This window comes from Euleptes europaea, chromosome 1, assembly GCF_029931775.1.
Source record: "Euleptes europaea isolate rEulEur1 chromosome 1, rEulEur1.hap1, whole genome shotgun sequence".
NCBI classification, from domain to species: Eukaryota; Metazoa; Chordata; class Lepidosauria; order Squamata; family Sphaerodactylidae; genus Euleptes; species Euleptes europaea.
In genome coordinates this window covers 145,848,141-145,856,813 of record NC_079312.1, presented here as the reverse complement: position 1 = coordinate 145,856,813, position 8,673 = coordinate 145,848,141, and positions in this window count along the sequence as shown.

The window sequence follows — 8,673 nt, the reverse complement described above, 5'->3', positions numbered from 1 at the left end:
GCAAAAGCTTACAGACCCTTACATTCTGCCCCCCTTAAGGCCCCCCTCCCCCGAGTCCGGGTGGACGAGGCTTGTCAGGATAGGCAGAATGAAACTCTCGAACCAGGCGGGGAGCCGCCACATGGGGAGCGGCCACCCATTCGTCATGGGCGGGCCCCAGGTGCTTCCAGCGGATCAGATAGAACAATTTTCCCTTTTTCAGCTTAGAGTCCAATACTTTGGAAACTTCAAGATGCGATTCCCCCCCCACAACCGTAGGAATTTCGGACTTAGGGAGGGGGTGGAAGTGAGGGGGGGCGACGTACGGTTTAAGTAGGCTGATGTGGAACACCGGATGTACCCCTCGAAGCGACTTGGGGAGTTCTAACTCCACCGTGACGTCGTTGATCACTTGGGTGATGGGGAAAGGACCTACATACTTGGGAAAGGACCTACATACTTGTCACTAAGCTTTTTGCAAGGCCGAAGTGAATGTAGGTTCTTTGTGGAAAGGTAAACCTGCCCTCCCACCTTGAGTTCCCACCCCGGAGACCGATGTTTATCGGCCTGGTCTTTGTACTTGCGCTTGGCCCTTTCCAGGTTTTTCTGCAGCCAAGGCCAAGTGGTCTGCACCACCTGTACCCAATCCTGGACCTCCTGCACCCCTTCAAGTTCAGGAGTGATGGTAGGAGAACCAAAGGGCCCAAAGTCTTTTCCATAAACCACATGAAACGGACTGAAACCTGTGGAGGAATGGGGGGCATTATTATAGGCATATTCAGCAAAAGGCAGTAGGTCTACCCAGTCGTCCTGGTGGTAATTGACATAACACCTTAGATAGCATTCTACCACAGCATTGACACGTTCGGTCTGACCATCGGTCTGGGGGTGGTAGGCTGAAGAGAGTCCTTGTTCCTCCACCCCCATGACTTTTAGGAAGGCCCTCCAGAATTTGGCAACGAATTGGGCCCCTCTGTCGGAGAGGACCTTCCTCGGGATCGAATGATACTTCACCACGTGATTAATAAACAGTTTAGCCAACTTTTGGGCCGATGGTAGCCCCGCACAAGGAACAAAGTGAACCTGTTTAGAGAATAAGTCTGTTATCACCCACAATACAGTTTCCCCCCGAATTGGGGGCAAATCAGTGATAAAATCCATGGCGATCACTTCCCAGGGCATAGTCGGGGTCTCCAGAGGCTTTAAGAGTTCAGGGGGCTTTCCCATTCGTCTTTTAGCAGTGGCGCAAATGGGACAGCTGCGCACGTATAACTCCACATCGGCTCTCTGAGAATACTCGCTGGGGAGCTGGGGCAGGGAAGCTTTGATAGAAGGGGCCCCCACGAGGGCGGCTGCGGGAGTTTTAAGCACTCGGTCTTTATCATGGAATTCACACAGGTTGCGGGGAAAGGTGAGCGTCCGCTCGATCCAGTCTATGGAAGGATTGTGCCCCAGCAACCAGTTCATCCCTAAAACAATGGGAGCGGCAATGGGAGCAATGGTAAAATAAAGTCGTTCCCAATGCTCCCCTACAGCCATGACGACCGCGGCGGTGCGGTGAGTAACAGGCCCCTTTTTCAAGTCACTGCCATCCATCTGGGAAAAGCGGATGGGTTCAGGTAGCCGCTTTCGCTTAACTCACAATTGTCGGGCAGCCTCTTCGCTTATCAGGGTGCGGGCACAACCCGAGTCAACTAGGGCCGTAAATTCTAACATGGGTCCCCCTTTTGGCAACGAAAGATTGACCTTTACATACACATTGTCTTCTTGAGCGCTTACCATCAGTGGAGCTCCTTGCACAACGTTCGGAGCGGTCTGCTGAGGAGCCCCCTTTACAGCAGACCGACGGCGTTTTTTGCCGGCATGTCCCAGTCCTCCTCCTCGCTGGAGGAAGCAGACACAGTATTTGTAATCCGTGACTCCGATGAGTCAAAGGTTTCATTTGTAATCCGGGGCCCCGATGGGCCAGAAGCGCCCGAGGCTTCGACCTCTGTGCGTGCATGCATTGCCGAGGGTGCGCCCCGTTGGCTCGGTGCGCCGCTCCGGCGGCGAGGTTGCCCCTCGGGAGGGGGCTTCTCAGGTTCGGTCGAGACAGTCCCGGACGTCCGGGTCGGGAAGGGCATTGAGAGGCAAAGTGTCATCTTCCCCCGCAAACGAGACAGGCCCCGCTCTCAAAGCGTTTGTGGCGTTCGGTCATGGATGGTCCTCCCCCCGAGGGGGGACGAGAGTCCTTCGGACCGCCGGGCCTGTCTCCACGGGTCTTGGTCTCCCGTCCGGTGCGTTGCCGGGACAGGAGCAGCAGCTGCTTTCGGTTCTCGATGTCAGCGGCGTGACGAACCCACCCTTCAACATCAGGAGGGTTACCTTGCATGAAAGCCCAGTGTTGCAATTCCGGGTTCAAACCTTCGCAGAAATACTGCACCCTGGTAGCTTCATTCCAGTCCAAAATTTTACTCAAGAGCGACTGAAATTCACTTGCATACTGCGTAACCGACTTAGTCCCTTGACGCAGTTGTAGCAAGGCGGTTTTTGCTCGCTCACCCAAATGCAGGTCCTCGAAACGGTGTCGAAGGGCGATCATGAAGTCATCAAGACTTCGCAAGACTGGGGAGCGGAGCTCATACTGCAGTACCATCCAGGCGGCCGCTTCACCCTGTAGAAGAGACGCCACGTATTGGACCCGGGATTCTTCCGAGGTAAAGGTCCGGGCCTGTTCCCGCATAAAAATGTCCACTTGTACCATAAAAAACGTCAGCTGGTCACTCGACCCGTCATACGTGAGCTTCAGGTCTCGGCGGGCCGGTGGAGCGGGACGGATGGGAGGTGCGGGAGCCACCGGTGGGCCTGGTTGCTGCCCTCCGTCCGCCGGAGCCACGGGTGGTGTCGGTACCTTCAGGTCGTCCATGGCTTGAGCCATGTCCAGAATCACCGCGTTCATGGCATCCATCCGGTCCAGTAATTCCTGGCGCTCCTCCTGCCAGCGCTGCCGCTCCTCATGCATCTGGTGAAGCAGCAGGGCTTCCTTTCGGGCGGGATCGTCTTCGAACCCCAACCCGTGAACCGCAGTCCGTCGTGACCGCGCGTCGCTCTGTGGGAGCGACCAACCCCGGGGAGACTCCAGCCAGGTATTCAAGCGGGTAGACTTGGGCTTTGTACCCAGACCCGATCCTGAGTCAGCTCCACTGGGCGTCTTCCCAGTCGACTTCCCTTCCGAAGGGGCCGGATCGGGCTGCTTGGGTACGGTGCTGTCCTTCTTGTCGTTGTCATCCCCGTTGCCTGCCATAGCTGTCCAAGAATGGTACAGGAGCAGGACAACGAGGCAGGAGACTTGCAACTTAATGTGAGGGTTCCCAACCTCCCTGTGCAAACTCCATAAAATCACTTGCTCAGACGGTCATGCAGAACCAAGGAACTTTATTGGAAGCTTCAGGTTAGTATAGGCCTTACAATGGCAAAGTTGCAAGTGTTAGCAATTTCACAAAGACAGAATTATAACCCCTACAGGGAAGCAGATGTCAAATGTATGTTATGGGAATCTACGAGATAATTGTGCATGGTACAGGAACATCAAAGATCTCAGGAAGCTCGTTATTGCTATCTACTCACCAAGGCCATAGCTGGTGGGAGGGAGTCGGAGAGAGCAAGGGAGGTGGATGGTGGGAAGAGACATTCCAACCTGGGGCCTGCTAGACGCAGCGCCTGAACCAAGGAAAGGCAAAAGGCCTGGACTGCTTTTACGAGCCCGGGGGGGGGGGGAACACACAAAGCAAAAGCTTACAGACCCTTACATGGGCCTTGTGATTGGTGGAAGTGGATTTGGAGGGAAGAAGGGGGTTCACTCCTAGGGAGCAGGGCTGGGGAGAGGCTGCTGTAGACAGAGGGATCCCTCATCCAGAAAGGGGTGAGTTAGCCTGAGGCCTAGTGCCAGGAGACGGCTAGGGACTGTAAAGATAGATGTGTTAGGGTTTTTGTTTGATTGCCTGCCTTTACTGGTTTTGTCATCCTATTGTGGCTTGAGTTATCATTATTATTAGACCTTTTAAATAAACTGTTTGTTACTCTGCCTGGGTCCTCACGCCTCATTTGGTCACCTAGGAAGTACACCCTGTTGGGAGAAGAAGCAGCCAGGGGCAGGGAGGGTGCTCTGGGCCTTCTTGAGTTAGGCTCACACCAGAGTGGTGGCAGCTACTGAAGATTCCCATTCCTCTCTCTTACCTGACAGCAGGTAACAACAATCATAATAAAATCATATATATCTAAAATTCATAAGTAATCAATAAAATTCATAAAACCATTCAATACAGTTAACAAGGTGTTACTCATATAATTACAGGGCCATTGGAGGCCCAGCCAAGCAGCCAAATCCTCATGTCAGAAGCCCCGAGGGAGAGGAGAGGGAGGCCAGTAATGATGACAACCTGTGGTTGCCCTCAATTGTAGGCCTGGTGGAATAGGTCTGTTTTACAGGCCCTGCAGAACTTCTGAAGGTCCCATAGGGCCCTGATGTTACTTGGAAGAACATTCCATCAGGCTGGGGCCAGGGCCTTGTTGGATGTTGCCCTATTGTTGCTGGTTGCGAAGGGGCCCCCATAACAGTTCAAGCTTCAGGGCCCCAAAAATATAGGTCCACCACTGTCCCCACCAGCTCCAGTTAACAGAATCCAGTAGTAGGTGATGTGAAAGACCTCTACCTGACATTAGAGACCCACTACCAATCAGAGTAACTATTCCTAACATTGATAGACCAGCAATCTGACTCAGGATAAGCTTCATATGTTCACGTTCCAGGGACTGAACCTGGATCTTCTGCATGTAAAGCAGATTCTCTACCAGTGAGCTATGGTGCCATCCTTGATTACTGTATACTTGATTGGATGCTGAATGTATGAACTGGCTTAACTGAAAAAGCACTGGGTAGGATCCAGCGACTCCCTTCCCCAAGTTAAAGTCTTGTTTGATAGAGTAAATTTTTCTCCATCAGAGGAAGACTCATTATTTAGTGGAATGGAGTTATTGAATCCAACCTATTGAGTTGAAGATTATGTGAAGTGATATATCTGTTTTGTATTAGCTTGTCCACACATGCAAATCATCACTGGATGTTGCAGTTCTCAAATAATAAGCATGCATGTGAAAACCAAGACCTTGGGCATCCCTGATACAAATGGAAAGACTTTTGCATCCTCCTCTGGATTGCTCCTTCCCAGCTGGAAAATCACTTTTTGGATTGTTCAGTTCAGTTTTATTAAAACAGTCCATGACCAGTAAAATATCCGTCACATGTACAGAATAAAAGGTATTAAATTCCGAAAAGGAGATCAAAATGAACCAGCACAAATAGTGTACAATACATTATATACTATTTTAGGCATGATTAACCGAATAAAATCCAAATATGATGCTAAGCACTGAAATGGAATTAAAACTAAATGGTATTCTATCTACATAAAACCTAAACTGTTTATAAATGACTTTCGTTTGGCAATCGCAATATACAGAAATTTGGCCACCAAACGTGATATCCATATATGCTTATCTTCCAAGAGTTACAGTGAGGGAAAAAAGTATGTGATCCCCTGCTGAATTCGCCCGTTTGCCCTCTGACGAAGAAATGACCAGTCCATACTTTTAATGGTAGGTTTATTGTAGCTGTGAGAGACAGAATAACAACAGGAAAAACCCCAGAAACCCAGAAGACAAAAGTCAGAGATTGATGTGCATTATAATGAGTGAAATAAGTATTTGATCCCCTATCAACCAGCCAGATTAGGGTTAGGGTTAGGGTTCTGCTGTCGACAGAAGCAATCAATCCATCAGATTCCAAACTAGCTACCATGACCAAGACCAAAGAGCTGTCCAAGGATGTCAGGGACAAGATTGTAGACCTGCACAAGGCTGGACTGGGCTACAAGACTATTGCCAAGCAGCTTGGTGAGAAGATGACAACCCTAACCCTAACCCTGTCAACCTCCCTCGGTCTGGGGCTCCATGCAAGATCTCATCTCGTGGAGTTGCAATGATCATGAGAAAGGTGATGAAGCAGCCCAGAACTACATGGGGGGAACTTGTCAATGATCTCAGGGCAGCTGGGACCATAGTCACCATGAAAACAGTTGGTAACACACTACGCCGTGAAGGACTGAGATCTTGCAGAGCCCGCAAGGTCCCCTTGCTCAAAACAGCACATGTACAGGCCCGTCTGCAGTTTGCCAATGCACATCTGAATGACCCAGAGGAGAACTGGGTGAAAGTGTTGTGGTCAGATGAGACCAAAATCGAGCTCTTTGGCATCAACTCAACTCACCATGTTTGGAGGAGGAGGAATGCTTCCTACAACCCCAAGAACACCATCCCCACAGTCAAACATGGAGGGGGACATATTATGCTTTGGGGGTGTTTTTCCGCTAAGGGGACAGGACACCTTCACCACATCGAAGGGACGATGGACGGGACCATGTATTGTCAAATCTTGGGTGAGCACCTCCTTCCCTCAGCCAGGGCATTGAAAATGGGTCGAGGATGGGTATTCCAGCATGACAATGACCCAAAACACACGGCCAAGGCAACAAAGGAGTGGCTCAAGAAGAAGCACATTAAGGTCCTGGAGTGGCCTAGCCAGTCTCCAGACCTTAATCCCATCAAAAATCTGTGGAGGGAGCTGAAGGTTCGAGTAGCTACACATCAGCCTCGAAATCTTACTTGGAGAGGATCTGCAAAGAGGAGCGGGACAAAATACCTCCTGAGATGTGTGCAAACCTGGTGGCCACCTACAAGAAACGTCTGACCTCTGTAATTGCCAACAAGGGTTTTGCCACCAAGTACTAAGTCATCTTTTGCAAAGGGATCAAATACTTATTTCACTCGTTATAATGCACATCAATCTCTGACTTTTGTCTTCTGGGTTTCTGGGGTTTTTCCTGTTGTTATCATCTGCATACATAAGAATGGGCAGATTTTTCTCTGATGTCAGCTTGGGAGCATGTACATCCATATTGCAGAAAGTAGTTATTAAACAATTCACATAAAAATTAAAAAGGAAAGGGCAAGGAGACAACCTTGTCTAACTCCTTTTTGTGAATGAATAAGTTTAGATAATTTGCCATCAGAAGAATATTTTTGTTGTCATGTAGTCTAATTATTAGGTGTAAAAGCCTTTTGTCTATGGATGTAGATCCCAATTTGGCCCAGAGTCTTGTGCAATCAACTGAATCAAAGGCCGCCTTCAAATCCACAAAGGCAGCATATAGGGTTCCTTTTGGTTTTAGGGCGTATTTTTGAATTAAGTAGTCTAGCACCAAGCAGTGATCAAGGGTTGAGCGACCACTTGCAAAGCCCCCTTGCTCAATATCAATAATTTTCTCTTGAGTCATCCAGTTACGGAGTTTGACGCAAAGGTGCTTGGTGTAAAGCTTACAAATGGTGTTTAGGAGACTAATTGGTCTATAATTATTTGGGTCCGCTCTATTGTGTTTCTTGTATATTGGTATAATTATAGCAAGACCCCACTCCTCCGGGATCAAACCTGTCTGATCAATATATGTAAAGAGGCTCGCAAGTATCTGGGCCCACCACTTCACATTGGATTTCAACACCTCTGCCGTGATAAAATCACTTCCAGGGGCTTTCCCATTTTTCAGGTTATTAATTAAAAGTTCAATTTCATGTGTTGAGACTGGATCCCATAAAGGGATATTGTTAAGAGGTGGATTAATACTAAACTTAGGCAAGCCTCCTTTAAATAGTGCAGAATAATGATCTTCCCATGTTCTGGCCGGAATCACACTAGCCCTTGACTTATTACCCTGTATATTAGCGTTAGCAATTAGTTGTTGTTTTTTGGATTGAAAGTTGTAAAATCTAGCTCAGAAGCTGTGTAAGCAAAGATGGCTCACGAGATGGCCTGGATCTAGGACAACTTGAAAAAGAAGCAAACCACCTGCAAGATGCTCCCTGTTCAGTTCAAAGGCACCTCTCCCCTTTCCATCTCATAATTGAGAATTCAGTTGCCCCATATTTTAGGTCCAGGCTCTTGATGTAGCTCACAAACTGCAGCTCGTTTGGCTGAAGGAGGCAGCAGTTTGCAGACTGCAGGTATCTTTCTTGTGCTTTGCTTAGGCTGTTCCAGCATCCCACCTTTGCTACCAGATGAATTACCCCATGCCCAAAATTGTTTTTTGTGTTAAGCACAATTGTGAAAGGACAGGTCCCTGCCAGAACATCCACCTGAGATCCTGCTCAGGTGAAGAAATATATTGTCTTTAAAGGTACATCTCTATACCAGCTGTTTCCCTCTGCAATATGTTGAAGGCAAAGTAGAAGCTGCCACTGAAGCCCAGATGTTACCCCTGATTAGAACTTTTGTTTTCCTCCCCCAAAGGAACCTAGTAAGAGCCAAAGTACATAAAATGTTGGAATTCCATGATCAGAACTTCAGATATGTTAACTGGGCCTAAAGTGCTGCAGGGGGAGGAGCCATGTGGATCAGGGCCATGGCACTGTGAAAGGTGGTGTTAACTCCCCCCTTCACGTGATGTTTTTTGATTAAAAAAATATCCCTCTGGGCTGCTTTAAGCGCTGAAAGGGAATGTATAGAGAATCTGCCTGTATTTATCCCTTAAAGAAACCTGGCTGGGTATGTGTGTGTTTCCTATCAGGAAAAAAGCATGAGGGAAAGAATTAAACCATTTCCCCCAG